Source organism: Phalangium opilio, unplaced genomic scaffold (assembly GCF_054372755.1).
Source record: "Phalangium opilio isolate 3A_F unplaced genomic scaffold, DU_Popi_V2 ptg000031l_1, whole genome shotgun sequence".
In the NCBI taxonomy this organism is placed as follows: Eukaryota; Metazoa; Arthropoda; class Arachnida; order Opiliones; family Phalangiidae; genus Phalangium; species Phalangium opilio.
This window is the reverse complement of record NW_028324158.1, coordinates 12,844,387-12,850,954: the sequence shown is the minus strand read 5'-3', so window position 1 is coordinate 12,850,954 and position 6,568 is coordinate 12,844,387. Positions and strand designations below refer to the sequence as shown.

Here is a 6,568-nt window from a genome sequence, read left to right as displayed (position 1 = left end):
CGCGTAGATTCTCTTACTTACCACAAGGGGGCATAAACCCCACAAAACCTTTAAGGATCAATGCCTTCTCTCTCTAGAAGAAGGAGAAGAAACGCACACCGTGCATGTAAATTAACCTGACACATTTTAATCCCCCATACTCTGCGAAGTTTTCCCCGAAAATCTAAACACTTCTCCTCCATCACTCCAGCATCCCTGATCTTGAGCTTCTATTTTCTCTCGGTGCGGTGTGGTGGTGGTTGGAATAAAGGAGAGCTTAAGACGCCTTCACCCCCTTCTATCTTCGTGGGGGGAGGGGGTTTTTGGGGTTTGTACTGTAGGACTGCTGAGTATATATTGCACCACTACCTTTAGTCGTGATTCCTCTCTAGGGATTTTATCCCAGCATCCCCAAGGAGATTGATGGAGGAAGAGAGACCCTTTAGTCCTGCATGGACTACCCTAGGGACTCCTTACAGAGGGACTGCTAGGGACTACAATAGGGACACCATCACAAATCGTGAATTAAAAAACAATATACTTGGGGGATTGCCTTTTTTTTAAAAAAAAAAACAGAGAAGAAGAAAATAGGTTTTTATTCTTTGTGAATGAATGCAGTGCGTTGGATTGTAAGGCTAGTGTTGGTTTCTACGTCTTCCCCGCCTTTAACTTCATTAATTTCAAATCAATAGACAAACAAACTGGTTTCGACTTTTTCTTACTGAGCTTTGAAACTGAGATGAATGCTTTACTGTTTTCTAGAAGGTTTTTGACTTGAAACTTTAAACTCCGCTTTTGTTTTTTATGACCAACTATTTTTTAAGTTAGCTCCCTTCCTCCTTACCCTTCAGGATTTTGCCAAAGCCATTCTAAGTTTGCTTTATTGTTAAACTAGCCCTGAAGGTTTTTTTTGAAGTTATATTTCTTCTACTTGAAGCAAACTCCGATGGTTTTTAACATAGCTCGCGAGTGAATTTAAGTTTCCACTTTTTCTTCCTGAAAAATCGTAGCCAATGAAAACTTTTTCATTGTCCCCCCTCCCGGATTTCTTTCCGGGTGGGGGTCGAGGGGACTTACCCCCATCCCCTCTTTTTTGTGGGGTATCTTTAGGCTTAGCAGAGTCAATAGAGTAGTTGGAAGAGGATCAAGGATTTGGACTCTTTAGAGCAAAAATCGTCCCCAAAGTTCTTTGGTTGGTTCGACGAGTCTCAAGAGACTCTGGACAAGACTAATATTCGCTACTTGGCGAATGGCGAGTGTATAGTACTAATTTTATACCACAATATATATTTGCATTTTCCCATTTTTTAAAAAAAAATCAATCAATAGTTAAATTTATTGGCCCGGTAAGCTTGAAGGGGTTTATAACCCCCGTATGTGTTATTTTTTTTTTCTCGCGAGGTGGAAATCAATTTTTAGTTTTCTACTTGAGCGGTTGCGTAATGTAAAAAGCCCCAACCCCCCCCCCCTGGTAACCCAGGCAAACCAAAGCCCCTATAACATCGATCTGAAAGTAACTCCTCGAAGCGTCTATTTATTACCGGGGCTAAGCCCCTGGGTAAGACGAAACTAGAAACACCCCGCGCTACAAGCTTTCTTTTTTTTTTACCTGAGAAAAGGTAGAAAAGCAATTCCGAAAGCATTTCCTTACAAATATATAGTATAAATTGTTCGTTCATCTAAATTGATTGAATACTGATAAAAACATAAGGAGTGTTATTTTTCAGGCATATTTTCCTACCTATTATTCCATATTCCCCGCATTTAACCCTATTCGTTTCTTAAGGGTGGATGAAAACAAATAATCCTCTTTTTTTCCACGTGCTTGTAACTCTCACGAGACACGAGAATGTATTTATACATTTATTTTGTTCGATGTCTTTTATTGAATAGAGAGATGTTAGGGGAAAGAGAAATGTATGGTAGAAAGGTGATTAGTTAAACCACCCCCTTCCTGATTAATACGTAATATCAGTAAACCGCGAACGAATTCGAAAAATCTGATCATTTTCCCGCAAAAATTAATCTTTGAGGTAAACCCACGCTAGATTTTTCGTAGATGACGTCATCATAGGATAAGTTTAACACGTCATTGTCGTATCGTCTCTAGAAAGCGACTTAAGTGAAAAAAAATAATTTACTAAAGTTGTTGCGAAGGAAAGACATCCGAACCGGAAAGAGTTTAAAGATTCTTTTGACCCTACGTGACACTCCCCCTTTTTCTTCCCACCCATCATGGTCACTGGTCAGCCTTATCAAAGGCCTAAGGCACCCTCCTATCTCCATTTTCTTAATGTCAAATAGATTTAACCCTCTGACGATTCTAAAAATGTTTCGGGGGAGTTTTAACGATGTAAAAAGACAGTGAAGTTTATCTCATCCATGGAATTCAATGGAAATTTTGCTTAAGTAGGCTTAAGATGGGGTTTTGACGATTGGAAGGCTGGTATTGAGATGATTTTCCTTGCCCCTTTTTTTCATTGCTAAACGGCGCGTGCTGTAATTTAGTTTAAAAAGCTCTCTCAATAATTCATTCTAAAAGAAACAAGCCAGGCGTAATCAAAAACGAACACCCCAATTGCGAAGAAAGAGCCCATGGACTAATTTTTGGGAGCAGGCTGCTGCTTGGCTCACGACAACATTCTTTCTAGATCTTATAATTTCCTCGCGTTTCTTTCAACCAAGGTTCAACTTTTGTCTTTTAGTCTTCGTACTCTTAATGAAACTAATAATACTTAGCTGAAAAGAGGCTTAAATAGAGTGGGATGTTAGGCTTAGCCATAGATTATACCTAGACTTCTCTCTAGCTAGGATGTGTGACTTGAATCGCAATTAGAGTATTTTCCTCCGAGTGGATATACCTCTTCTCTATAAGTTATAATCGATATGTCTAGCCCATTTCAAATCCAAAGCGTCTATCATCTCTACTTTTAGGTTTTCTTCTAAGGAGGGACAATAACAAATCCCATTTGAAAAATTTAAAGAAATCGCTATTTGTTTTAGTGATACCATTCCCGATTTCCTGTTGAAATGTCGGTACTTAAAAGAAAGGTCCTCCAGCACCCTTCCTTTGAAGTTTGGATGGATATTTGAAGAGCTAGTGTCAATATGGGATGAAGTTAGTTTCCTTACATGGTCCCACTCAATTTTTAAAAGAAATTTCTTACGTGAGCGAAATTACTCAAAAAAGGGGTGATTTCCTGAAATCGTTAAGGTGAACCTCGATTTGAGGTGCTTTCCTAGAAAGTTACAAACATTTCATGCCCACAAACGGATATCCGTTCTGAGATTTTTGTGGTAAGGTGGTCTCCTATTTCTTTAACCGGTTCTGTACTTTTTAACACCAGGAGGCTACTGTTGCGGCTGTTACTACTCTTTAATTTAAAATCAAGTAAAGGCTGTTGCCTTTGTTAATAATTGCGTAATTGCTAAAATAATTGGTTAAACATAGTTTATTGTTATTAAGGTAAAACGAATTATAATTGGACAGATTTTTTTGACTAACCTCGTTACGATAATTGGCTTACTGTAATCTTAAATCGAATATAGGGAATAGACCTATTTGTAGACCAGTATGTTTTTTTAGACATCGCGTACATAACAAAGGCAGAAAATAGAATAAATTTATTCAATCCTTCCCAGAATATTGAATAGTACAACTGATTCATTTAAAGAAACTTACTTCATCTTTACCTAATATTCATCCAAATATTTTTATACATTCATGAAAGGGATATTCTAGACTAGACTGGTCCGAATTTCGACCCCCCTCCCCCTCCCTCTCTTATGGTTGGCTATAGGTTATCTGATGGCTTCTCCAGATATTGGAAAGCATTCCTCCTCTCCCATCCATTGATATAGCTTTCTCTATTACCGCATAAAATCGGGAACGCTGTAAAGAAAACGCTTTTTTTTTTCTTATTCGCGAGCTCACCCTTTAAAACTCCTCGAGGGTGAAATATAAAATTCCTGGGAGAAGAAAAATTTAACGTCCCTGGAGGTGGACGCGTTCGCACTTGACCAGTTAGGACCTTCATCTAAGTATAATAATTTGAGTGTGTTTGTAAGTGTTCCAGAAAAATTAGTTGTGAAACTGATATGACCTTCCTGAAGATGTGAGTTGGTACTTAACCAATCAAAGCCAGTCTTTAATTAAGCGTTTATATCTTGCCGTTGTAAATTAACAAACAGTCTAAAAATTAATGTACTTTCACACCTCAAGACGATACCATTTTGGTGAGGCTTTACTTCGGGTTAATTTATTCATTTTATCCTGAAAAATTCTGATAATTTTCAGTCTATTTTTGAATGTTGTCGTAAGCAATTTTCTTTTTTTGGAATTTACTGTGAGAGGTTAAGTTCCATAGAGCAAAAGAAAAACGTTTTCCTTTCATTCAAACGATTTCTTCGCGTAGTGCCAACCATCTCCTCCCAGTTTCCTACACGCCACCACGGATATGCGCATTGCATAAGGGACAGAAAAATACCTATCTTACATTACATAAAAAGCGCAAAAAAAGAAACGTTTTTTCCCCCGGTCCTTCCTCGAAAGTAATGGTAAAAATGGTCTTCCCTAAACGTTACCCATCCATATAGATACACGCTGTACCTTTTTTAACCAAGATGAGATAGTTGAGAACGTATATATCACTTGAAATGTATTAAGAAATGCGGGAAAATATACTTATCCGGGGTTTAACCATCCTTTGGGGTACTAGCTTCAGTTTGTATTGGGGTAGACGCGGATGTAGTCTATAGAATGTCTTCGCCACTATTTCCTATTTTCATGTAAAAAAAGAGGCTCAAGCACAGAGTCTTCTTGCTGGTGTGTGTGTGTCTTACACTCGACAATCGAGCTAAGAGACTACATATCGTCTAGAGTTTATTTAAGAAGCCAAAACGTCCTCTCATATCCTCCATATCCAGTTTCACCTGTCTCTAAAGATATATCTTACAATGCATTAAAGATTTCTAAGATATTTTCGACAGGTAATCTCGTATACCTTTTACCCCCGGTTTACTCAAGAAGAAATCCCGGAGATTTAGTCAGGAACGCGTCTCACTCAAGACGTTTGTTTTTCCTGTACCTTTTATCTTGATAATATCCTTTTCTCTTGGCCAATATATCCAGGATTTGTCTTAAAAAGCGTTCAATTCAATTCCCAGGGTATTAGACTCAATTGATAGCAAATATTTATTATCTAATATCTTAATTTAAGATTTTACTGATCTGAATTCAGTTCACCTGAAAGAGAAATATTCTAAAGAATTTTCTGAAATATAGTAAGGTCAAGATTTAGGCAAAAAAATATTCTTTTTATCTCAAAAACTTTGATCGATTTCTATATACTAAATTTCTATTTTCTTCAGTTTTCTTTCTTTTTTTCTTTACTGGACTTTGAGAGAGGCTTGACTTCTTAACTTCCTTATGGGCAAGCTTGAACCAAGGAACCACCAGTCCAGGTTTGATGGACTTTTTTAGACTCGCCAAAAAATCACCCAGGTGTGCACTTACCTCGGGATTGAGTCGTAGTTGTTACTAAACCAAGAATATTTAGAATTTTATAATTTTGAGCTCACTTTACAGGGGTAAATAATCCCGTGTTAATCCTATGGCCCCTGCGAAACCCGCAATACACCGGTGTGTTGCGGATTAGGATTTTGGTGTTGTATATTATTAGGGGACTTGACCATCCTTTTTTCTTCTCTCTTTGATATCGGTGTGTCGAAAAAGTAGGAAAAGTGTTTGCGCTCCATGTAACCTTGCCTTTTCTAAGAAAGAAAACTAGGCATAGCTCGCTCGCTCTCCCAGGAAAAATCTAAAAATCATTCATCAATGTAGTGACGCGGCTAGTCGACTCTCTCTCTCTCTCTCTCAGAGAGAGAAAGAACTCCTTCCTCTTTACCCCTCACCTCGAAAGTAAAGAAGTAAAGTCGAGGGTTAAAAAAGGAAATAAGTTTCTCTTTATTGTCTTTTTCTAAGTCGCCCCTATTGATTTTTATCTTTTTATATATCTCTCCAACTTTCATGGATTTCATGGGGAAGCTTACGTTTTTGTCCTCTAATGACTGTCCATCTATTTCCAAGAAAAATAATGATATAATTTTCGTTTTGAACTGATTTTAATTACGAAATTCATGAAACTTGAAGGGCATTTACTCTATCACGTGGTACCTCTATCTCTTCTTCGTTTAAAACTATGCCCCAATATGAGTTGAAGTATACTGTGGATTAACTCTTTGAGTTCTTGGGGTCGACTTATTTCTTTTCAAGAATGTATTTTCCAATGGAGATGGAGGTCCCTAGGATCTAGAGTAGGGACTAGTCTAAGATCTCGAGCGAGCTCAAGGAGAAGGAAGCGAAAAAAAAAAAGCGATACTGGTTTTTGGCCTCTGGTGTAAAGTGCGGCGGGCCAATCTGATTAAAGGTCATAATTGAAATTCACCCGCACATTTTTTTTTCTTTCTTTCTTCTGGTTCACCCCTTTCTCCCTTTTTTTTATTTGGTTTTTCCCCTCTCGGTGTTGCTAGAGCTAGAGCTTAGAAGTGGATGATTGGTTGTATATCAGATTATTGTACCACGACCCCA

The 6,568-nt window shown here is 37.9% G+C and overlaps 1 long non-coding RNA gene across 1 annotated transcript; it reads right to left on the bottom strand.

Moving 5' to 3' along the window:
* Window positions 1-4,040: 4,040 nt before the first annotated feature.
* On the bottom strand, window positions 4,041-5,865 carry LOC149690711 (uncharacterized). Its single transcript, XR_016383895.1, has 4 exons — window positions 4,983-5,865; window positions 4,822-4,917; window positions 4,325-4,757; window positions 4,041-4,252 (listed from the first exon to the last, which is right to left on the bottom strand). It is a non-coding gene; the product is annotated as an uncharacterized LOC149690711 (long non-coding RNA).
* Between the last annotated feature and the right edge of the window lie 703 nt (window positions 5,866-6,568).